At 46.7% G+C, this 26,232-nt stretch overlaps 1 protein-coding gene across 1 annotated transcript in view; it reads left to right on the forward strand.

Annotated features, from left to right (window-relative positions):
* Positions 1–26,232, forward strand: part of SPTLC3 (serine palmitoyltransferase long chain base subunit 3) — a 114,206-nt gene that overhangs the window by 83,053 nt on the left and 4,921 nt on the right. The gene's annotated exons all lie outside the window — the stretch shown is intronic.

Raw genomic sequence — 26,232 nt, forward strand, 5'->3', positions numbered from 1 at the left:
GTGAAATGCACACAGTGTTTAAGCTGAGAATCTCGGAGAGACACTAACAAAAAATCAGGGATGAAAACACTAGAAAACTTCTGGGTTCCACGGCAGCCCAGCTTTTGGGATTTGCCGAATCCTGGTTCTCTAGCTGACAATGTAGTTCTCGAAGGGCACTTTTGCACATACAGAATAATGCACTTTCAGTCCACTTCCACAATTGTTTGCAAGTGGGTTTTGCTATTTCGCACAGTGCTTTCTAGCGGCAAAGTGCACTGAAAGTGGATTGAAAGTGCATTATTTTGCATGTGCGGAAGTGCCCTGGCTGACGTTCCTAGTCAACAGAAAGCATTAGCGATCAGAATATTTCCTAGCTGGCAGGTTCTACCACTGAAGAAGGTTCGCTGGTAGGTTATTTCCACCATTCTTTCACAGTGGCTAGTTGGGGGGCTTTCTGGAATCTGTATGAGCTGAAGCACCGCCATTTTTCATCTCCTATTAGCTCCCATTGGAAACAATGGGGGATGGTGGCACCCCCTTTGGGAGTCCATAGCTTTGGACCCCCTGAACCAAACTTCACAAAACCTGGGTGGTATCAGTAAGAGACTCTCCTGATGATGCCTCCCAGGTTTGGTGTAGTTTGGTTCAGGGGGTCCAAAGTTATGGACCCTCAAAGTGTAGCCCCCATCTTCTATTTGCTCCCATTGGAAACAATGGGGGATGGGGGCACCCCCTTTGGGAGTCCATAGCTTTTGACCCCCTGGACCAAACTCCACAAAACTTGGGTAGTATAATCAGGAGAGTCCCCCAAACAAGCCCTGAAAGTTTGGTGCTGCTAGCGCCCCCTGCAGGCAAAAAACAAAAAAACTAAAAATGTTTTCAAAACCCACAAACGGGGGGCGCGGAGCTTCGGAAATAAATGGGGGGGGGTTGAACCCGAGACCCCCCCCTTACCTACATCCTTGCCATTCACATATCTCCACTGAAATATCGCATGCCCATCTTGTCTTGTAACTTGCTTTGCTATTGCTGCTGCTTGACTGGAGGTATGTAAAAGTGGGATTTCCTGTAGCATGGGGTGCTACTATTGTGGTCCGAGGGTGGAACCTCCTGTGCGAAGCCCTCTCCCAATAACCACACCACTCCTTTTGCTGGGGTAAATCAATGGGCCATAGCCATTTTATTAATCAAGCAGAAGCGTGAGGCGTAGCAAGGGTCTTGATCTGGTCGTATCTGCATCATAGCGAAGCTCCCATGGGCGGATGCCCCGTACTGGAGCTTCGCTCCGCCGTGGGGCTCTGCCGGGCGGACGCTCCTGGCAAGAAGTATTCCCCATCTGCCCCGATCGGCAGGGTGGTTGCCTCTTGCCGCCATCGGCTACTCCCAAGGGGAAGAGATAGCTCCCTAGCTCCTTTCCCCTGGCCCTTCCAGATCAATACCCATGCGCCAAACCGTTCATGGCTATGACAGAGATAACATGCATTAACAAACTTGTAAAGATGGGGAGAGGCGGGTGGGCAAATCGTCAGCCGGCCGAAGCACATGGCCGGCACAAAGGAGGGCTTGGTCCTTTAAAGGCTCGGGCCAGCCCTCCCACTTCCAGTGACATCTGCCCTGACTTAACATGGCCAGGGCTCTGCTTCCGCCCTTACTTGGAGAGAAACAGCCAGCTTAGCTTCGCCTACCCACCCCGAGCGGCAACTGCAGCCCGTGGTGATTCACGGCTGTCTTTCAACTAGTCCTCTAATGTACTGGTATAGAAACATCTGTTTGTGTGTTTGAACTGCTGTGCATTCAATTCAAACATCAAATTGTGTGTGTTCGTGTGTAAGGGGTGTTACTGGTGAACCCAAACAGGTTGCTGTGCCACCTGATATTGCTGATGTCTGTGCACTGCAAATAATCACAGCGATTCAGAGAGTGTCTGTCCGCATTAATGATCAAGCTTGGTTCTGGCATAGCACAAACCATTGTTTAATTCAGTGATTCCCAACTGGGGTTCTGCGGTACCCTGGGGTGCCGTGAGCACATCCTAGGGCTGTGGTGGCGAACCTTTGGCATTCCAGATGTTATGGACTACAATTCCCATCAGCCCCTGCCAGCATGGCCAATTGGCAGGGCCTGATGGGAATTGTAGTCCATAACATCTGGAGTATCAAAGGTTCACCACCACTGTCCTAGGGGTACCGCAACCCCCCTCCCTTTGCGGTGTGTCCCGCTGCCCCCCTCCCTTTGCGGTGTGTCCCGCTGGCACCAGCAAGGATGTGGAGCTGGCCCAGGGGCCAGGGCCTGCTGCAAGGTCAGCAGCCGCTCCCCCCTCCCCGGTCATCCCTTCACCCTGGGAGGGGAAGGTGGCGGGGGGTGGCAGGGGCGTACCACCCATAGGGTACCGTGAGATATGAAGAGCGAGGTCAAGGGTACTGCGACGTCGAAAAGGTTGGGAAACACTGGTTTAATTAAACCAATTAGTTAGCTGGTCATTCAAATGCAGGATAGTCCTCTAACTGTGCTCAGGCTGATTCTGCACAGGCAATACTAACGGGTTAAATGAATCTGAGTTGCCTGTGCTGCCGTTTGCACACTGGGTGCAGGGGCCAGGCGGGATTCCGGCGGCATGGCTCACACAGGAAACTGTGTGTTTCCCTGCGAACAGCGCGGCCGAGAATATCCCCACCCGAAAATCCATCCCCACCCGAGAATCCCCCCACCCACTTATCGGCACAATATTAGAGAATCCCCTCTAATAGCAGCTGCCTGGGGAATCTACCGTAATGGTAAATGGAAGGGGGCAGGAACACTTCCTGCTTGCCGTAGTTCACACAGGCAAACAGGAAGAATCTGAAACCCGGATTATTTAGCTACTTTCATTTAACCTGGGTTCATGCAAATATAACAGGCGAGAAGCATTCGGGGGGAGCAAATTCTGTGGGAACGTCTCCCCCATAACGCTTTCTAAAAGGGCTTGAACCTGTTAGTGGCGTAGTGGTTAAGAGCAGGTGCACTCTGATCTGGACGAACCGGTTATGATTCCCCGCTCTGCCGCCTGAGCTGTGGAGGCTTATCTGGGGAATTCAGATGAGCTTGTGCACTCCCACACACGCCAGCTGGGTGACCTTGGGCTAGTCACAGTTCTTCGGAGCTCTCTCAGCCCCACCCACCTCACAGGGTGTTTGTTGTGAGGGGGGAAGGGCAAGGAGATTGTCAGCCCCTTTGAGTCTCCTGCAGGAGAGAAATGGGGGATATAAATCCAAACTCCTCCTCCTCCTCCTCCTCCTCCTCCTCCTCCTCTTCTTCTTCTTCTTCTTCTTCTTCTTCTTCTTCTTCTTCTTCTTCTTCTTCTTCTTCTTCTTCTTCTTCTTCTACTATTTGGCCTGTGCAGAATCACCCTCAGAGAACCACAGATCAGGGTCCAAGGCAGGCATATTTTATTAACCTCAGAACCTCTTAACTGCGGTTTTGTGTTGCATATGAATGCAGAACCACGGGTTGTCTCCTGTCACTCCTCCATGCCCCCTTCGCCTGCAGAGGCATCCGGAAAAGCAGGCAGCAAACAAAACTCTCTGGCCTTCCTCCGCCTCTCACTCCACCTGGTCATCTCTCTGATCTCTCTGATCTCCGATCACAGCCTTAGCTCCTGCCACTTGAAGAAGAAGAAGAGTTTGGATTTATATCCCCCCTTTCTCTCCTGCAGGAGACTCAAAGGGGCTGACAATCTCCTTGCCCTTCCCCCTTCACAACAAACACCCTGTGAGGTAGGTGGGGCTGAGAGAGCTCCGAGAAGCTGTGACTAGCCCAAGGTCACCCAGCTGGCGTGTGTGGGAGTGTACAGGCTAATGTGAATTCCCCAGATAAGCCTCCACAGCTCAGGCGGCAGAGTGGGGAATCAAACCCGGTTCCTCCAGATTAGATACACGAGCTCTTAACCTTCTACGCCACTGCCAGGCAAAAGTTTGGCGATAGATTCTAGAGGAGGAAGAATGGCCCGCCATGGGGAATGGAATTGGTGTCTCTGTAATTCAACCTGTTCCATGGTAAAAAACCTCTCCCTTGTGTGGCTGCATGTAAGTTTCACAACCCAGCCTGGATCAATCCAGTGGGCGTCTACTCCATTTGTCGATTCCTTCACTTCATACCCCACCTTCGTCAGTGAGACAGCAGAAAATATCCAATAAACGACATAGTGGGAGGAGCGTTGCAGAATTGCAAAGCAATGCAAACTAACAAATTACCTGTCCAAGGTGTAACATGCTGTAATACAGAAAATGGACTTAAAAGAGGCAGAGTTTGGATTTATACCCCACCTTCCTCTCCTGTAAGGAGAGTCAAGGTGACTTACAAGCTCCTTTCCCTTCCTCTCCCCCAACAGACACCTTGGGGAGTGGGGTGGGGCTGAGATAATTCTGAGAGAACTGTGACTAGCCCAAGGTCACCCAGCAGGAACGTACCGTGTTTCCCCGAAAATAAGACAGTGTCTTATATTACTTTTTGCACCCAAAGATGTGCTATGTCTTATTTTCAGGGGGTGTCTTATTTTTCTGTGTTCTGTTCGTCAGGCATGCTTCCAAACAAAAACTTTGCTACGTCTTACTTTCAGGGGATTCAAAACCTCTACTACGTCTTATTTTCAGGGGATGTCTTATATTCGGGGAAACAGGGTAGGAGTTCAGAAACACATCTGGTTCACCAGATAAGCCTCTACCACTCAGGTGGAGGAGTGGAGAATCAAACCCAGTTCTCCAGATTAGAATCCACCTGCTCTTAACCACTACACTACACTGGTTCTGTTGGAAGACAATTCAGCAACAAGGTGATAACTGTACCATTTCAATGTACACATTCTGTTTTTCTAAGTACAGATTCTTTTTTTTACTAAGCACTTTTTTTACTAAGCAGTGATTCCCAGCCTGGTATCCATGAGCACCATGACAGCCACTGATGTGTTTCCCGGGCCCCACTTATTGCTTCTCCAAAGCATCTCCTCCTGATTGACAAGAGCCAATCGTGACTTTTCCCTATTGCACTAGCGTCGCAGTCGCTTCCAAAGAGCCCTGTTTGGATTTTTTTCCCCAATTTTTGTTGTCGTTGCCATCCAGTCGTAGCTGACTTCCAAGGCAAGAGACACGTGGAGGTGGTTTGTCATTGCCTGGGTCCACATCACCATCCTGCCATTCCTTGGAGGACTCCCATTCAAATCCTAGCCAGGTCGAGGCTCGGAGTCTGTGACTGGCTTAGGGTTGCCCAGCAAGCTTCCATGGTGCGAACAAGGATTTGAACCCAAGTTCCCCAGGTCCCAGCCCAACACCTTAACCACTGCAACCACGCTGGCTTTCTTACCCCCCATAAAGACAGGCAATGGCAAACCACCTCTGAACACCTTGAAAACCCTATGCGGTCGCCATAATTCAGCTGTAACTGGACAATATATACACACTCCACCCTATCCTTTCTGTTTTCTCTGGAGTTCCTTTTGGGAAGCACCAGCAAAGGAAAAGCAGTTGAAGTCCCTTTCCATCACTATGACTCCCCTAACTGGCATGGTGTAGTGGTTAAGAGCAGTGGACTCTAATTCGGAGAACCGGGTTCGATTCCCCACTTCTCCACGTGAGCATCGGACTCTAATCTGGTGAACTAGATTTGTTTCCCCATTCCTCCACACAAAGCCTGCTGGGTAACCTTAGGGTAGTCACAGTTCTTTCAGAACTCTATTAGCCTCAACTACCTCACAAAGGCCCCTTCCGCACACGCAAAATAATGCGTTTTCAAACCACTTTCGCAACTGTTTGCAAGTGGATTTTGCTATTCCGCACAGCTTCAAAGAGCACTGAAAGCAGTTTGAAAGTGCACTATCTTCTTGCATGTGCGGAATGAGCCAAAGTGTCTGTTGTGGGGAAAGGAAGGAAAGTAGTTTGTAAGCCACTTTGGGATTCCTTCCAGAGAGAAAAGTGGGGTATAAATCCAAACTCTTCTTTTTCCAAATTGATTGTGTGTTCCTGCATTGCAGGGGGTTGGACTTGATGGCCCTTGGGGTCTCTTCCAACTCTATGATTCTATGATTCTGCAGTCTTGGCTGCACAGCCAGGGGTAGTCTGTTGAACCCTTGGTTTTGGGTTGATATAAACTCACCTCTCTTACCCGTTCTAAGCACCTGGCTTATGCTAATCGTCTCCCACTTAGAAGAGAGGCACATTTCAGTGCAATTACCACAGCAGAACGCAGTTGGCATATTCTTATTATAGAAACCGGCATGCTGTGTTGTAATCACCACCTTCTCGCAGGGTTTCATATGTAGTAGACACGAGGCGTTCCATAGATTATTGAACTTGGGGTGTTCTGTGCCAGTTCGGGAGATGGGATCACTCCTTTAATTTATTCTTATCTCGCAACTTGCTCATCTTTTCTGTGGTGCCTGGCAGCTAACCGAGCATGTCCTTCTGGCCCGTGCTGCCTCAGGTGCTGCAGGTTCTGTTCACCTGTGGCAACTCTAGATGTTGCTGACTGCACAGCACTCCTCCCTGCCCCCAGCTGCTCGCTCTTGGCTGCTTAGCAGTGCCGGCAGACAGCAGAGTACGGGGTGGTCCCGCTTCACTGACAAGAGCCACACCTCCAGCAGCATCCTCCAACACACCTACTGAACTGTAGAGGGGTAGATGCACTGGGGTAATGCCCATTGGGCAAGATGGGCAGCTGCCCAGGGCATCACCTTGTGGGGGGCATCAAAATGCTGGGTTCATTTTTGGGTATTTTAGTGGTTTTCCATTTGTGGCCTGCAGGGGGCGCAGGTTTTAGGCTAGCGGCACCAAAATTTCAGCGTATCATCAGGAGACTGTCCTTATGCTACCCCCCAAGTTTGGTGAGGTTCGGTTCAGAGAGTCCAAAGTTATGGACTCCCAAAGGGGGTGCCCCTATCCCCCATTGTTTCCAATGGGAGCTAATAGGAGATGGGGGCTACAGTTTGGAGGGTCCATAACTTTGCCCCCCCCCGAACCAAACTGCACCAAAACTCGGGGGTATCATTAGGGCAGTCTCCTGATGAGACCCTGAAAGTTTTGAGACTGTGCCTTCAGAAATGTGCCCCCCCCCCCAGCCCTCAACCCCCATTGACAGCAATGCAGAAAACTCAATGCAGAACAAAGATTCTTGGGCAAATTTCGGGATGTTCTTGCAGGGAGGGCATTCTTGGAGGTATCAGCACCAGAATTTCAGGGTATCATCTGGAGACTATCATGATGGCAACCCCAAGGTTTGGTGCAGTTTGGTTCAAAAGGGTAGCCCCCATCTCCTTAGCAAAGAATGTGGGATGGGGTACCCCCTTTGAGGGTCCATAACTTTGGACTCCTTGAACCAAACCTCACCAAACTTGGGGAGTAGCATAAGGACTTTCTCCTGATGATATGCTGAAATTCTGGTGCTGATGTGTCTAAAAATGCACCCCCTGCAGGCACCAATGTCCTGGGGGGGCATCATGGGGGGCATCCAACTCAGGTTTTGCCCAGGGCTACAGTCTGCCCAGGGCTGCCTCATTACGCCCCTGGGTAGATGGAAAACCGAACAATCATATAAATAGTGCGTGAAACTGACAGTTTTGAAGAATCATAGAATCCTTGCAACCGTATTTTAGCCTTCCTGACCGATGCAGGCCTTCTTTGGGTAGCGACCCACTGACCTACTGTGGGCACAGGAGCCAAGTGTGGTTAGGCTTTGACCAAGGTGGCCCCAAAATACTTGGAGGTGGTTTGTCCAAGATGTGCCATTGTCTAGCAATATGGCTGAGCCTGGCCTTAGTTAGTGGAGCAGCTGGTCTTCATCACCTGCTAGGACATTTTCCAGCACGCAGAGTTTTCAGAGTAGACTGCAGTCCTTGACAATTTCAGATAATTGTCGTTCTAACAAACTTTTCTACATTTTGGAAGCACAGACTTGTGGAATTTATGTCCCCAAAGCCTTGAAGCTTGTTTGAGACATCTGGGTTCCCATTAGCTTAGCGGATATTTTGTATTGCACAGGATTTTTATCTATGTTATTAGGGTCTGTTTGGCAGGTACCTTGTGGTACTTTTTGTAATGTTTGTCGTTTTGAACGCCTTTCATACTTATAACAAGACTTAATTGGAAAGTAGAAGAAGAGTGAAGAAGAGTTTGGATTTATATCCCCCCTTTCTCTCCTGCAGGAGACTCAAAGGGGCTGACAATCTCCTTGCCCTTCCCCCCTCACAACAAACACCCTGGGAGGTGGGTGGGGCTGAGAGAGCTCCGAGAAGCTGTGACTAGCCCAAGGTCACCCAGCTGGCGTGTGTGGGAGTGTACAGGCTAATCTGAATTCCCCAGTTAAGCCTCCACAGCTCAGGCGGCAGAGTGGGGAATCAAACCCGGTTCCTCCAGATTAGATACAAGAGCTCTTAACCTCTTACGCCAAGCAATTGCTTCGAACCTTCTTTGAACCTAATTTGTTTTGGGGGGTACCCTGAACAACCCGGTGAAGCCTAGTATCAGCTATGGTCCTTTCTGTGACTCCAAGGACAGCCATAAGGCTCCATCGGTTGGTCCCCCAAGTACCCACAGTGTCTGCTCTTTTTCCAAGGAAAATGTTATTTATTGGAGTCTAGAAGAATATATTTGTAAACAAGGACCCTAACAGCCTAATCCAGATTGCAGGAGGGATGGGCTGCAGGAGATGTAGAAGACTCAGAGGGGTTTACAATCTCCTTTCCCTTCCCCCCCCCCCCCCACAACAAACACCCTGTGAGATGGGTGGGGCTGAGAGAGCTCCAAAGAACTGTGACTAGCGCCAGGTCACCCAGCTGGCGTGTGTTGGAGTGCACAAGCTAATCTAGTACACCAGATAAGCCTCCGCAGCTCAAATGACAGCGCGGGGAATCAAACCCGGTTCTCCAGATTAGCGTCCACTTGCTCTTAACCACTACACCACGCTGGCTTTCCACAAGGCAGACTATGTTTACGGGGTGGTTTGCCATTGGTTTCCCCAATCATCTACACTGTACCCCCAGCAAGCTGGGTACTCATTTTAACGACCTCGAAAGGATGGAAGTCAGACTTGAGCTGAATACCAGAAACCAACTTCCATCATGAGCAGAGCTTCAACTGCAGCGCTGCAATGTACCCCTCTGCACCACGGGGCCCCTTGTTCCTTGATGCAGGAGAGCATTTCTGCTTGCAAGACTAAACTCGATCCCATGAAGTCCATCCTGCCAGTATGCCCAGGCAGGAGTAAGAAGGAAAGCAAAACATTTGTAGGGATGGGTGATTTCTGAGCCTTCCTGTGCTCAAATGGAACCTATAGTACCCACTGAGCTATCTTGCCTTGTCTTCCTGCCGCTCCTTTCTGTGTGCATGCAAGTAGAGTCGCAACCTCGCTCTTCATATGCGCACGCTTGCAGCATGGAGGCATACATTGAAAATGCTGGGGGGAAGAATTAGGACTAATAAAAGGAAATATTTCTTCATGCAACGCATGATCGGTGTTTGGAATATGCTGCCACAGGAGGTGGTGATGGCCACTAACCTGGATAGCTTTAAAAGGGGCTTGGACAGATTTATGGAGAAGTCAGTCTATGGCTACCAATCTTGATCCTCCTTGATCTGAGATTGCAAATGCCTTAGCAGACCAGGTGCTCGGGAGCAGCAGCAGCAGCAGAAGGCCATTGCTTTCACCTCCTGCACGTGAGCTCCCAAAGGCACCTGGTGGGCCACTGCGAGTAGCAGAAAGCTGGACTAGATGGACTCTGGTCTGCTCCAGCAGGCTCTTATGTTCTTACTATAATTTTTATTAATTTTATTTTATCCTGCTCTTCCCAACAAAAGTTGGGCTCAGGACAGCTAATAATATATTATTATATTATATAATAATATATATAATAATATACATAATAATAGTATATAATAATATAGAATTATTGCAATTGGAATAATAAATACTGTACCAATAATTATACACTAAGTATTAATTACAATAATGGCACTCTGATCATGGCTCCCACATGATGTTGTTGCTTCCAAGTTCAGAGAAACCACGCGTACACAACGTGGGGAGCCGTACAGTGCTGATGGATTGGCATAAAATAGGGTTAGGGAAGAAACAAGGAGTGGGGAAGAGGAGATAGAGGGAAGGGGAATGCGAAAGGGGAAAGGGGAGAGAGGCCAGCTAAGAACCATCACTTTCTTCAACCGTAAGTCTTGAATGTCTGCTCTTGCAGGCCCTGCAGATCTAGGTTCTGCAGACCCTGGGCTTATTTGACAGAGAATCCCACCAGGCTGGGGCCAAAGACCAAGAAAGCCCCACTCTTCCAGAAAGCCTCCCCCCCCCAAAAAAAAAAAACAGCGGATCACACAATCCAGAAATTGGGCCTATGTTCACAAGCCACTGAATGAAAAGTATTAATTTTAGAGCCGCAAGCATACATCATAGACACAATACAGAATTGTAATGCAGTGTCTGACTTGCTTAGAATGATTATTCAGTTTCCAAGAGTGTGGCATGGGAAGGAGGAGGGACGACTTCAGAGGAGAGTCAATGATAATCTTTAAAACACTTTGTATGCTGAAAAGTATTCATCTGGTTCTTTCGACACCCTGAGCAGTGAGAGAATTCGAATTCGGCACTTAATTGCAACTCCTTACGCTAGTTTATTTAAATGCCATCACTCTGTTGTAAAATGAGAAATCTCTGGAAACATAAACGTTCTGGCCAATGGAGGGCATTGTTGTACTTTCCTTCCCAACGTAAATTCTCCAGGCCAGAGAGAAGACTGTAAATATTAAAATGCCGTTCGGAGTTAGCACTCTCATTGATGCCATGGGGATCAGTTTTAGGAAGCAGTGGTTGGTGGTGCAAAGTCTGTGTCAACATAAGGAGCATGTAAGGGGGAAATGTCCCTGTAACAACAGCCAATCCGATCTGTTGTACTGTGCTCACAGCTGCACATATGTGTACGGGCATCTGGCACAGTGTCAAGAACCAAAAAAAATGAGAACTATAACAATATAAACGATAAGTAAACTGATAAAGAATCCTGAGAACCAGGATACTACAATACAATTTCTATCATTTAATCAGTGCACGCAGTGGTGAAGATCCACATAGCAAGTTTAACATGTACTTCACGAAAATACAATTCACATATGACTACTAGACATAAAACAACGTTCAGCCCAAGTCCAAAGTGTTATGTACAAGGTGGAGATCTAAATCACACTGGCATGACGAGACCCCAAAATTCTCTGCCGGTTTTGTGGTTCATATAGTCCACCACTTCTTCAGATATTCATATATGACCGGCTCGCGGGTACCTGACAATTCTCCTTTTAAAATCTAAATGCAATGTGCATAGAAAAATATTCATTATATCTATATTAAAAAATCACCTCATGGTAAAAAAAAATTAGTTGTGCTGGAAAATGCTATGGATAATTTACTTACTTATAAGAAATATCCATAGCTTTCATTCTGATTTTTCAGTCAGACACTCAGGCTATACGCGAAGCAACATCTCAGCAAATCTAGTACACGTGTTCAGTTACCGAAATACTAACTCGAACACTTAATTGCCTACAGCTGGAGAAGCCTGCAAAGTCGGGTTGCTGATATTGACAAGAACTGATTTTTGTACCTTCACAAGAGCAGCTAACAAATTAAAACATGTGTAATTAAATCTTACCTTGAAAACCATTAAAACCAACCCAAACACATCATGAAAACAATTAAAACAGAAGCATAACAACAACAATTAAACATTGAGCAGGAATGAGGAAATTGCTTTGTTGAGCACCAGAGCAAAAGGTCTTCACCTGCTAGCATAAGAAGGCAGAGGCATAGCTGGGCCAAACTGCACCCGGTGCGCAGTGTGTTTTTTCCACCACCCCCCATGGCCCCCTGCGGTGCCTCCCCCTGCCCTCCCTGCAGCACACACACACACACCCTGAGGCACACACACACCGCCCCACCCTTCCCACACTTACTTATGTTCCTTTTCTATTTTTAGTACTTTTTGAGGCTGAAAAAAGCGGCCTCTTCACAGTTCACGGAAAAAATTGCCTGACGAAGTACACTTCCCAGGAGACCTTGTGAGCCCCAAGGTCTTATGGGAACTGTAGTTCCTCAGGCAGTTTTTAGCCTGAACTGTAAATAGGCCGCTTTTTTTCAGCCTCAAAAAGTACTAAAAAAAGAAAAGAAACGTAGGTAAGTGTGGGAAGGGGAGCTGTGTGTGTGTGTGCCTCGAGGGGGCTGTGGCGGGGCGCAGAAAAAAGGGAAGGGGCCGGGGCGATTTTCCACCCCCCCCCCAGGCATGCGCCCAGTGCCCGACGCACCCCCCCCTTCTCCTTGGTGCTCCGCCACTGTAAGAAGGCAACAGAAGGAAACAAACTCGTAGAAGAGTTTTAGATACCCTACCTTTCTCTCCTGTAAGGAGACTCAAAGCGACTTACAAGCTCCTTTCCCCTCCTCTCCCTACAACAGACACCTGGTGAGGTAGGTGGGTCTGAGAAGAGTTCTGTATGAACATCTGAAGTGCCAGAGTTGGGCACCCCTGATCTAACCTTTTCTCTTTGGGTTGTTGTCAGTCTGTGTTCACTAGCAATGAAGCCTCAAAGGATAGCACTACAGTGCCTTCCATTCCTCAGCTGGGATAGTGGGCTGTGCTTAGCTTTGTAGCATTGTTGAGCAGCGTTTGTGCACTGAAAGTCTTTTCTCCGATAAGACCTCCCCAGCCCCAGCGGGTGTTCTTTGCTCTTCTCTTGGTACTCTCAACAATGCTAAATGTAGAATTGCAGGAGTTCTACGGTGTTGCTTTGGCTATCTGACAAGATCTGCTGTCGTACTGATTTCATTCCCCTTCTCACAGTCTCTGTCGAGAGAGAAGACTTTAAAAAACAAGTATTCCAACTCAGGTTCGTCATGCTGGTTTCATGCATTTCTACCCCAGTGATGCCCTCGGAGCATTGAATTGAAATGATGTCCCAGAACCGCATCACGATGTGGATCTGTAATTGTGTTCAAACCCTGAGGTTGGTTGGTTTGTTTTCCTGAGAACCTACCGCCATAATATCTGTTATTGTGTATTAAAATAGCTCAGCAGTGCATAGATGCATGAGCGGGGGGGGGGGGGGGGGACAGCGAGTGTGTGGTCTTGAGACTGCAAAGCATAACATTAGAAATGAAAGGCAAGCGGTGAAGCTTGCCGAAGAATGGTTTCCACCCTTCCAAGCACCTACTTGAAATAGTTCTTCATTCCAGCTGTGCTTCTCAGCGCTTATCTGCCACAAACGAGCAAGGATTTTGGCAGGTTGCCTCCAAAGAACTTGATCTTTTTTTACAGAATTCTTCCGCAGCCACTCGCAAAGGTGTCTGTGTGCTGGTGTTTGGCACAGGCTTTAAAAACACCTATGAGATATTCCTGCATCCGAACTTTTAACCTGGTGCCAGCAACGCCGGCTGGGGGTCCCATTTCAAGTTTCAGGAAAGGAGGGGGCAGCGTTGTGGAATCAAAGGGGGCCTGCATTTGGATGGCAGAGTATGCTTGCTGACTAAGTTACTGTGATGCGACTATCCCAGCTTTAGCCTAAAACGATTCCAGATGGGCGTCACTACAGTTGTACTCCAGGAAGACTCGCCTTGCTTAGACAAAATAATGATGTTTATTATGTGGTGTCCACAAAAAGATCTGTTAAAAACATGGGACCTGGAACACCGGCTACATATTAAAAAGAATCGGTATTAACTGTTACGAAGATCTCTGTTGATGATACGATCATTATAAATGACCAATACAGGGTCATACGCATTTCAGTCTATTCGGTCTTCCTCAGTGGTTATAAATACAAAACAAGACTGTTAAAGAAACTATCTGGAACTACACTGTAGAGGTCTTTTTATCTGAAAATGGGAAACTCTAAGAATAGGGAGGAAAAAAAGAAAGAGCCTAATGGATATAACCAGCATTGTTTCTATAACTGGAAATGTTTGAATAGAGCCCAATGGAGGGGTTTTCAGCAGTGGGGAGGGTTTTCTTTGGTTTCTGCCTCCCCGCACTGCCAAGAAGCCCTCCTGGAGGTGGCAGAGCTTCTGGAAGAAGAAGAGGAGGAGGAGGAGCCAATACCAGGATAGCCTGGTATTTGATTACCATTGATTACCAGGTGTGTGTAACATCAACCAGTGATAAAATGTATTGGCACTAAGATTCTAATTGGGTCAGTGATTGTATGGCAGAAAAGAATGATGCACTACCTCCCATGTGGTACATCTGACAAGGAAAGGGAGGGGGAGAAAGAGAGACAGAGAGAGAACAAAAAGATTTTTACTCTGCTAATCTGCAAGCCACAAGTCCAATCATATGCAGCACACATCCAGTCTGCTGATTCATTCAGACCCTGAGGTCTCAACGTTTGTAGATGGTGAATCCAAAACACTTCTCTTTTTTGTAAACATCTTTGCAGTTGTGGAAGATCCTGCTGTAAGTTCTCCACCTCCCAAAAGCATAGCTCTCAGTATGACCAGAGGTTAGATAGTGTTGGACTAGTGCAGGGGTCTGCAACCTGTGGCTCTCCAGATGTTCATGGACTACAAATCCCATCAGCTCCTGCCAGCATTGGCCATATAATAATATAATATCTTTATATGGTTAATATGACTGTGGATATAGGTTTCAAACTCATCTCATTCAAATCACCCATCTCTTTACCACCTTTTTAAAAAGTCAGCCAACCTAATTCTTCTAAATAAATTTTTCGATTTCCACCGTTACCTTATCATCCTACACAGACAGCCAACTATCTTTTCTGGTTTACCAATCCAAGGTACAGAAGAGCAATAACCTTGGCCCGTTTCAATTTAATGCCCTCTATGCTCCTTAAAGGCAGATACCAACATATAGATAAACAAAAGAGGCTATGCCCATGCAACTCAGGCCAAGTTGAGACACTGGAGCACACTCTGTTTCACTGTGCAAGATTTGCCAAGATCAGAATGACCCAACCCATCATTGCTTCACTCCTATACAATCATTTAACTGATGCTCTTAGGATTCCTTTAATCTTAGATAACCTTGATCCTTACTTTTGTGAAAGCGTAGCAAAATATCTTTTAAAGATTACAGATGCAACTCTAGATGGATACTAAGCATTAGATTGCTATCATCATAACAACAACAATGTTGGTTACATCAACTATGTGCTACTAGTATACAGTGCCTACCTCTGCCAGTAACCTGTGGGTTCATGGTCATGCAAAGTCAAATAACCTGTGGGTGATTTATAGAGAGATGTCATAGTTGTGTTATCGATTGCCAGATGGTGTGACAATTGAAGGCTGTGGCAACCTATTGGAATCAGATCAATTGTTCACCTATTTCAGTGATGGCGAACCTATGGCACGGGTGCCAGAGGTGGCACTCAGAGCCCTTTCTGTGGGCACACGTGCACAGAGTTCATCATGTGGGGGGGGGTGGAAAATCACCCCCACACACACACACACACACATCTAGGCTAGCCTGGGCACGATCCTTTACCTGGGAGTAAGCTCAGTTGCTGGCAATGGGCCTTGCTTCTGAGTAAACCCTCCTAGGGTCGTGATTCACCCATTGAAGCGTTGCACGGTTGCTTCACCAAGCTTACTCCCAAGTAACGTGTGCCTCGGAGCCAACCATTTTTTCTAAACTAAAACCTTAATATCCAGGTTAAATTGCCGTGTTGGCACTTTGTGATAAATAAGTGGGTTTTGGGTTGCAATTTGGGCACTCGGTCTCGAAAAGGTTCGTCATCACTGACCTATTTCCTTGTCCCCCTATCCCTTGTTCTGTGTTTGGCGCCACCCCAACAAACTCTGTGTTTTATAGTGGAGTGTTGATACTGTATGTTGTTGTGATGCCTGGGTTCTGTTGGTGGGTCTTCAGTCTGGTCTGTGGAGAGGTGTATGGGAATGGCACTTTTGATGAGTTCATTTGGACTACACCATTGATAAGACTCTGAATGTTTGTTGCATTTATCTGTCTTTTATGGACAATTGTTTTATTGTATTTTGGTATGCCAATAAAGGCTTGTCTATATCTTATCATCCGACCTACACAGTACCCAGATAGGTTGTTTTTAGGAATAATATCAGAACTAATATTTAGGGTGGTATTTTTTCCTTCTTCTTAGGGTTTCCAGTTTTCACATAACAAGAACTGTAAGGTATATTCCCATTTTTTTAAAAAAAATATTGTATCATTTGAATTTTACAGTTTATAATAATTTCCTTCTTCATACATTTTCAAACAATACACTTTCCTCCCTTTCTCCCTCCCCCGTTTTATCTTCCTCATAGTTTTGTCACACAAACAGCAGTAAGTTCATTCTCTGTAGCCTCTTCTCCTATATTTCTTCATTGACTTGAGCTTCTTTCATCCAGTCCACGTATATTATCCATATCTTCAAAATTTAATTTTGTTTATCTTGCCACGTCTTATTTTTGGTTAATATATCGAAAATATCTAGTGTCACTTGTTCCCAGATATATTCTAGCCATTTCTGAAATGTCCATTTTTTTTCTTTTCTTTCCAGCCCAAGGCTATTGTTGCATGGGCTGCTTTAATCATTATTTTATACATATAACTATATTTTTTATCCACCCTTCTATCCTCCAGTACACCCACGAACATTGAGTCATTATTTAAATCAATATTAATCTTCACCAGTTTCTCAATATATAACAATACATTTGTCCAAAAATTTTTCACTTGATTCGTATTTATGACCACTGAGGAAGGCTGAATAGGCCAAAAGGTGTATGGTTCTGAATTGGTCATTTAGAATTATGGTATCATCAATGTCTGAAACCTTTGTAACATTTCCTGTTGATGTTTTAAATGTTTGGCCTGTATTCCAGGCCCTGTGTTTTAACATACTTTTTAGTTAAGCTGACCATCCGTCCCGCTTTTGGCGGGACATTCACGCCTTGAAAGAACTTGTCCCATGCCCCGCAGGTTTTCCCCAATGTCCCGGGTTTTGGAAGGCTGCCGCACTGCCTTCTGGGGCTAAGGCAGTCTTGACAGCCTCCCGCACGCGACGCAGGGGCACACTACCTTCTGGGGCGCTTCGCCGTTTCCCGCCTCTGTCACAGGGTGGGAAACGGCAGCTTCCAGAAGGCAGTGCGCTTCGATGATGATATTAATGCGCGAGTGTTATTGTGTGCGCGAGTGTGTGTGGCTGCGCGAGCGTGTGTGTGCGCACACGCACGGGGGGGGGGGGCCGCCCGTCCGTCCCGGTTTTTGAAGGTGACCATCTGGTCACCTTATTTTTAGTGTACACCGTATAATTCATATAATTATTTGTTATAGATGTTACAGTTGTTAGCTCAACCTTCAAAGCTCCTTGTAATTTTCTGGTTTAATTCTTTCTTTCTCCTTTTTGTTGTTTGATTGTGCCGTCTTCCTTATTCATACCTCTATACCGGGGTCCCCAACTTTTTTGAGTCTGCGGGTGCTTTTGGAATTCCAACACAGGATGGTGAGCATAGCTATAAAATGGCTGCCACAGGAAACTCAGCCATACACGCCAAACCTCTAATGGGACAGCTGCATTCTCTCCCAGGGTTTGGGAGAGAATGCAGCTAACCCTAACCCTAACCCTAACCCTCCTGGCCTTCAGCAATGGGAGTAAGCTGGTTCCCCCCGTCTCAGGGCTCTACCTCATGTGACTAACATTCAGTTGAGTGAGATGTTTTGTCTGCTGGTTGTTAGATTTATTTTTAGTCTTGAATTGTGTGTGTGTCTGTGTCTGTGTCTGTGTGTGTGTGTCTGTGTTTTGTTTTAATTATACATTGCTGTGAGGTCCATTGCTGCTGAAAGGCATTTTACAGGTACAACAAGTAACTAAGGGCTGTGGAGGTTTATTCACCTGGGGTCTGGGAGGAAGAATTGGCAGATTGTACCTGAGAAACAGTAGTTGACAGTTTGCGAGAGCTCTCTGTATCGAGCTGTATGTAGTTTGAAAGTAGAGCACTGGGGACATAGGCTGTCTCTGGAGACAGGCTGCAAGGTTAGCAGGTCTGTTTCCGTCCACTTAAATTCTGTGTGTAGGAGCAGCAGTGGCATAGGAGGTTAAGAGCTCGTGAATCTAATCTGGAGGAACCGGGTTTGATTCCCAGCTTTGCCGCCTGAGCTGTGGAGGCTTATCTGGGGAATTCAGATTAGCCTGTGCACTCCCACACACGCCAGCTGGGTGACCTTGGGCTAGTCACAGCTTCTCGGAGCTCTCTCAGCCCCACCTACCTCACAGGGTGTTTGTTGTGAGGGGGGAAGGGCAAGGAGATTGTCAGCCCCTTTGAGTCTCCTGCAGGAGAGAAATGGGGGATATAAATCCAAACTATTCTTCTTCTTCTTCTTCTAGATAAACCAAGGTAACAAAAAGCCGGCATAGCGTAGTGGTTGAGAGCAGTGGACTCTAATTGGGTTTGTTTCACCTGCACATGAAGCCTGCTGGGTGACATTGGGCTAGTCACAGTCCTCCTCTGAACCTCTCAGCCCCACCTACCTCACAGGGTGTTTGTTGTGAGGGGGGAAGGGCAAGGAGATTGTAAGCCCCTTTGAGTCTCCTGCAGGAGAGAAATGGGGGATATAAATCCAAACTATTCTTCTTCTTCTTCTTCTAGATAAACCAAGGTAACAAAAAGCCAGCGTAGCGTAGTGGTTGAGAGCAGTGGACTCTAATTGGGTTTGTTTCACCTGCACATGAAGCCTGCTGGGTGACATTGGGCTAGTCACAGTCCTCCTCTGAACCTCTCAGCCTCACCTACCTCACAAGGGGTCTGTTGTGGGAAAGGGAAGGAGTTTGTAAGCCGCTTTGGAACTCTTTACAACTGAGAAAAGCGGGGTATAAATCCAAACCCTTTTTCTTCAAAAATACCTCAAGACTCCCGTGCTTTTTCTTCTGAAAGAAATCACAACTGTGCAGCCCTTCTCCCTGCCAGTGTGTGTGATACGCCCAGAAACGTTCAGTGTAAAAAAAAAAAGACAATGCATATTGAAACAACTTGTTAAGAAAAAGAAGAGTTTGGATTTATACCTCTCCCTCTCTCTTGAAAGGAGGCACAAGGAGACTTACAACCAGTGGTGGAATTCAGCAGGTTCGCACCACTTCGGCAGAACTAGTTATTAAAATTGTGCTTTTAAACAACCCGTTGTTACATTATTTGAATTCCACCACTGGAAACGGTTGTTAAATTATTTGAATCCCACCACTGCTTACAACTCCTTTCTCTTCCTCGTCCCACAACAGACACTTTGTGAGGTAGGTGGGGCTGAGAGGATTCTGAGAAAACTGTGACTAGCCCAAGGTCACCCAGCAGACATGTAGGAGTGGGGAAACAAATCCGGTTCACCAGATAAGATTCCGCCTCTCATGTGGAGGAGTGGGGAATCAAACCCAGTTCTCCAGATCAGTGTCCAGATTAGGTGCTTAGTCTTCTAGCATTGGTATTCAGAGGTCTTCTGCCCCACCAGGGCTAGTGGCCACAGACCACCCCGCCGTGAATTTATCTAGTCCTCTTTCAAAGTAATCTATGGCCCCTTCCACACATGCAAAATAATGCGTTTTCAAACCACCTTCACAACTGTTTGCAAGTGGATTTTGCTATTCAGCACAGCTTCAAAGAGCACTGAAAGCAGTTTGAAAGTGCATTATTCTGTGTGTGCGGAATGAGCCTATGTTTGTTGCCTTCAGCACATACCCTGGCAGTGAGGTATTCTCTCTCCTGTAAGAATTTTACAGGCTGAGTCCATGGTGCGGTTACAGAGCGTCTGTTCTCCATCCAGACGGCCCTTGGCATCTCCAGCTAAAAAGAGGAGGCCTTTCTCAGAGAGAGGCTGCTTTGTGTGTTCAAAGTAATGTAAGCATCTTCATCCTGATATGAGAAGACCTGAAGAAGAGTGAGAAGCCCTCTTACTTCAGGATACCTTCTTCACCAGTAAGGGCCTATTTTTGGTCCTGTGTTGTTCTATGTTCCACTGCTTAACAAGCTCTCAAGAACAAGTTGCTGTTAAGCCAGATGGCCACCGTGGCCACCGCCTAGCCCACAACTGGATCAAGTTGTATTGCCAGGAGAACGTGGCAGCAACAGTTTGTGGAAAGCTAAATTATATAAGGGATACCTTCCAGCCTAACCTAAAAACACAAGTTGAGTTTGTAGTGCAGGAAGTTCATGTAGGGCCATGAACTGGGCAACATGGAATCCTTGGAGGCCACCAAGGAAGTCCAGGGTCGCAGAAGCACGCAATCGCACGCCACCTCTGTTTGTCTCTTGCCTTGAAAGTCCAACGGGGCCACCATAAGCTGCAACTTGGTAGTATTTTATGTCCACACAATTGGAGTAACTGTCTGTAAGACTGCATTGCAAGTGTCCAAACTTAAGACATAAATACCTCCATAATACTGGGCAATTTTCCAACAACGCCTGCAACAAACTACTGAGCTGTGGGAATTCCATTGCTCCGGCATAATCTTGTATCAACTTTCAGGGACTCATAGCAGGAGCCAGAAACATGATTTCTCCTGGGGGGGGGGGGGGAATTCCGATTTCCCCTGCTCCAGCAGAATATCTACTATTGCTGTGATTGGCCATGCGGAGCGTGGCTGTAGGAAGCCCAAGGAACTATTATTTATGACAGAATCAATGGCAAGAAGTGTTTCATACCAAACACCGCCACCAGTTAGTGAAATACTGCATTTAAAACGAGGGGGAAACCTCTGTGAGCTTTCTGTCCTGTATTATATATTCTGTTTCATATGAAGGTGTTCGTTTAATCAGTTGAAGTGCAGCCGTGGAGAACACTGTATGCTTCCACAGGAGAATATAGTCCCGAACGAATGTGAGAATTATCACTCATTTTTACGCCCTGCCTTTCTCAATACCATTTTTTGTGCATTGTTGAACATGGTACTTTGGTACAAGAGCATTTATGCCAAAACGTATTTTTTGCTTTTAAACGGATAGAGGGAGAAGGGCTAGGTAGACACTAGGACGCATTCTGCAACGAAAGAAGTCCTGACACACTGAGTTCTGCGGCAGAGGAGTATACTATCTACTAACATCGTTATGTGAAACAGAGTATAAGACATTGGAATGTTCATCGAGCCTTTTTTTTAAAAAAAAAAGAACAAAGTTACCTTTTCTTTTTTCTTTTCTTTTTTTTTAAAGTTTATTGGTAGTTCATTATCATATAATTCATAATACAATCATTTATAAGCAATTAAGCAAGAGATTGCAAGAGAAAAGAAAGAGAGAGGAAGGAAGGAAGGAAGGAAGGAAGGAAGGAAGGAAGGAAGGAAGGAAGGAAGGAAGGAAGGAAGGAAGGAAGGAAGGAAGGAAGGAAGGAAGGAAGGAAGGAAGGAAGGAAAAGGAAGGAAAGGAAGGAAGGAAGGAAGTAATTTGACTTCTTGACGGATCGGACCCGAGACTGGATCGGATCGGTGTTGAGCCGGGATCGGACCGGACGGATCTGGACGGCCGGATCGGACGGATCTGGACTTCCAGCTAGGTTTACATATCTCTAAACTCAAAAAAGAAACATTCTAACCTTTTCTAATCTGCCATGTCATTTAACATCTTAATAATAATTGAAGGGCACTCTAGCAAAGGGGAAAAGAAAGTCGGAGCCATCAACACTAAAAGGGGGGGATGGGAGAACGGGAGCCCACCTTGCTGTAGGTGAGAGACTCTCAGCCGGGAATTTTGATCTCTAAGGCTGTTAGGTAAATGAACTGGCTCAATCTACTGCCCCAAAAAGAATTCCTTCCAGCTGGGAACTCTTCAACAGACACTGATTTATCCAGAGCAATCAGTATTTTGCTGAATTAATGGAAATGGAACAAGATACTCTAGCGTTTTGATATCTCTTACAGGCAGAGTTACTCACCCAGGCATCCCAGTATCTTCCGAGTTTCTCAGTTTCCATTGACAATCTCCAATGTTACCAAGGTGTCAAGGGGATCGTATCTAGTTGATTGAGATGCATTCCTAGCTCAATGTAATTGCTACAAGATATATGTAACCAGCCTGCTATGTGTTATCACTGCCATTCTGGGACGTTTTTTCCTTGATCTTTGCTTTATGGCTTCACACGCCGAGTAGATAACCAGGCTTTCCCCTGACACTTGGTCTCATGGGAAATGGGATTGTTTCCGTTGTCCTGTGGGGGCAGGAGGCCAGGTGGCTCTACCTCTATCTATCGCTGACCTCTGGGCGCCTTAGCTCCAAACTAACTTTCTCACATTCCTTGGGAAAATGGGGAGGGAATTAATATCGGAATAAAGGGAGTAGCAAAAGCCAGGTTTGCCAGAAGTGGCTTTGACAAGCTGGGTGTTTCAATGCCTATCAATAAATGCTGCTGACCAACAATACAAAATCTGTTTGTTGCTTCAAGGTTCGAGACCTAACATAAGGCCACAAATAGCTCAGTAGAGTCTCCAGTAGTACTAAAACAAAAACCAGTTGTGCCAGAGTAACAAATACACACACACTTAAAAGCATTCTACTACAAAGCTTTCCAAAGACTAATAAAAACAATAGTCTGTGTGTATTTCCCAAAATAGTTTTGGCTATTTCAGATTTCAGGGAGAAACCATAGGGAGCATAACAGGGCGTCTTTTAATAGCTTAGAGGAAACAAGGATACTTAACAAATTTCTCAGCACTGTGAATATTAAGCCTGGGTTTATCACATTTTAATGCACAATTTAAAAACTTGTGTGTGTCTGTGTGTGTCTGTGTCTCTCTGTGTGTAGATATAATCAACCCTGAGTATCAAAAGTCCACATTTTAAAATTTTGTATTCTGCTAAGGAAAGGTTTTGGTGAAGGTGAATGATTATGAACTGTCTTTAAGTTTGCGTACACGTAACTCTAGCAAATGTAGCTTGAATTCATGGAAATCAAAGAAGTGATGATTTTTTCAAATATAGAATTTCACAAAATGGTGTAGACATGCGTGGAGCCATTCATGACGTCCTAAATGTATCAGGAAAATTCCGTGTACAATCGTGTTTGTTTCCTACACTTCCTCAAGAAATTCTCCTTAACATAAATCTCTCTCCATTTGTCCATGTCCTCCATTCCACTGCAAGAAAGATTAGCTGAGAGAAACTGACTAGCCCAAGGTATAGTGCAGTGATGGCGAACCTTTTCGAGACCAAGTGCCCGAATTGCAACCCAAGACCCACTTATTTATCGCCAAGTGCCAACACGGCAATTTAACCTGGATACTGAGGTTTTAGTGTAGAAAAAACGGTTGGCTCCGAGGCATGCGTTACTTGGGAGTAAGCTTGGTGCTTTGAAGCAACCGTGCAACTCTTCCAATGGTGAATCACGACCCTAGGAGGGTTTACTCAGAAGCAAGCCCCATTGCCAGCAACTGAGCTTACTCCCAGGTAAAGGATTGCGCTTTAGTTCTTCGCATGAAAATCAGTGAGGTTTAACAGCGTTTAACAGGATTACCTACACTGCTTCCCCAAAATTAGGTTTAATGCTAATAATCAAGCCCAGTGGCCCAGGCCAGCCTAGATGGGGGAGGGACTCTGTTTGCGCGTGCCCACAGAGAGGGCTCTGAGTGCCACCTCTGGCACCCGTGCCATAGGTTCGCCATCACTGGTATAGTGAGATGAACCGCACTGTGAGGATTGAAACCCAGACCTTGTTACTTATCTCAGCGAGCTGTCTCTGCCACAGACAGAATGAAAAGGAATGCTTACTCAGCAACTGGGTAAAAAAGGTGCATTCACATTAAAAAAACGAACTATGAAGTCCTTGACTTGCTGGCAGGGGCTGATAGGAATCGTAGTCCATGAACATCTGGAGGGTCAGCGTTGAACAGCCCTAGTCTAGAGGACGAGAAACCAGAAAGAAAGCCGTCTGGTCAATCCACTAAGGCCAGTCTGCACAAGGAGGTGGAATTTGGCATGGAGACCCATTGGCTAAGCCTGTCTGAGGTGAAGCTCTGAGGATGAACGCTCATGAAGCTGCCTTCTGCTAACTCAGCCCACATGTCCATCAGGGTCAGGATTTTCCACTCTGACCATCAGTGACTCTCCAGAGTCCAAGCTGGAGGTCTATCAAGTCATCTGCAACCTGGCCCCTTTTTAAATTTAACTGGAGATGCTAGGAATTGAACCTGGGGCCTTCTGCATGCAAAGCAGACGTTCTACCTCTGAGCTACGTCCGCTTCCTGACCACCTACCCAAATTCTTCCACTGCCTGTGCAGAAGTCAGTCAATCATCGTTTGCCTCCGTAGATCAGGGCAGAGGCGGAGCAAGGGGAAACTGCGCCTGGGGGGGCGCGTGCCCTGCGCCCCTGCTGTGGTGCCCCCCCCGTCCCGGAACGCCCCTGCAGCAGCCTGGACACGCCTCCACTGAGGCTCTGCCCCCCCCCGCCCCTGGATAAGTGGCATCGTCAGCATAAAAGGCAATCTATTTACAGCCCCAACGGTACCAGTTTGGTGCCAATGTGGAGTCCTCAGCTGAAATGTCTGATTTCTCAAACCAAATGGGATAAAGGGCAGGGCTTTGGGATGATGGTAATTACTCTCTTTTATATATATACATACATATATATATGTATGGAAATGTGAACTAGGCTGGCTTGAAGTGGTATGCCAGGGGAGTGCTAATTACAAAGGACTCCATAGACACTGTAAAATAATAATAATTCGCTGTGGGGTGGGGCAGGATGTGCTCTGAGTAACTTCTCTGGGAAGAGCGGAATACTGTAATGAAGACAATGATGGAGGCCTCCTTAAAGAAACGTACAGCGGTGTAGTCCAGCCGTTAAAAAGATCAGAGACGCCACAAGATGCAGTCCTCTGTGGTATACAAAGGCAGCCTGCGAGCTTTGGCAAACAGATGCTTTGTGTCTGTGTCTCTTACTAACTAACTTTAGAAATAAGTCAGCTTAAAAACACACACCCATGGCTGTTGGAAGATTAAAGTAACCTTGGCGTTGCATCATCCCGGACCAGGAAGGAGCGGTCGGAGGGCAGGAATCCCACTGCTTGGACTTCATTGCTGGCTCACCTAGTTTCCAGAACACTGGCTGTTGCGTTTGAACTTCTTAACAAAAATCTGGTGATGCCAAGGGGGGATTCCACACGGCCGAACATAATGGGTTGGGGATGTTAAATAAACTGTTTGAGGTCGAGGGGGACTTCACACAGGTCCCGTTGCCAAAATGAGTCTGGCCCGTTTTATTCTCCTCAACCCGAGATTCTCGAAAATCGCTAAACCAGCGATCCTTTTGCGCAGCCCAGGTTGGAGGTGCTCTCGCAGGAACACGACAGACAGGAGACGCTTTATTTCCCTCCCTTCCACCCGTTCACTTTAGGTGGCATGCGGTCCACTGTCAGGGAGAATCTGCCCCCCACCACCACCACCATTCTGTGCAGGTAGCCCAGTATGCTGTGGGCAGGTTCTCCGAGGGATCCTTGGAGGGGGGAAAAAAATCCCCCAAGCATATTTTCTCCCTGTGGCAGTGAATGTGGCAGATCTACAGTGACACATTCATTATTGCCCAGCCATTGCAGGGAGGTCCCTTTTACTTTTCTTTTGTGTGTGTGTGTGTATTGCGCATGCGCAGCTATGCAGGTGCAGCCAATTGGACTGTGGGACAATTGGCATGGTTGCGGGGGTTTGTTTTGCATGCCTGCGCAGCTACGTATGTGTTGTAGGAAATATTTTTTAAGGAGAAGTGTCTCTCTGCAAAAGCGCGAAAGCAACCCAAATTGTTTCCGTGGGCTCCAGTTGTTGCCTGAACGGAGCCCATAAGAACATAAGAACTAGCCTGCTGGATCAGACCAGAGTCCATCTAGTCCAGCACTCTGCTACTCACAGTGGCCCACCAGGTGCCTTTGGGAGCTCACAAGCAGGAGGTGAAAGCAATGGCCTTCTGCTGCTGCTGCTCCCGAGCACCTGGTCTGCTAAGGCATTTGCAATCTCAGATCAAGGAGGATCAAGATTGGAAGCCATAGATGGTCTATTCATAAGACTGCCCCCATGTCTCTAAATCATGCATTAGTGTTGCCAGCTCAGAGACATCCATGAGAGATGCAAAGCCGATCACTGTCTTATGGTTAGAGCAAGTAATGTGTAAATGGCAAGGAATGTGGGGTTGAGGGAGGAGGGATGTGATATTCATGGCTCTGTCACACCTGGTGAATCTCCGACTTTCTGGACTCCTTATTTCAGAGGTGTCCAAATCTGGTGCCCCAAATGTTCATGGATTA

This window comes from Sphaerodactylus townsendi, linkage group LG01, assembly GCF_021028975.2.
Source record: "Sphaerodactylus townsendi isolate TG3544 linkage group LG01, MPM_Stown_v2.3, whole genome shotgun sequence".
NCBI lineage: Eukaryota > Metazoa > Chordata > Lepidosauria > Squamata > Sphaerodactylidae > Sphaerodactylus > Sphaerodactylus townsendi.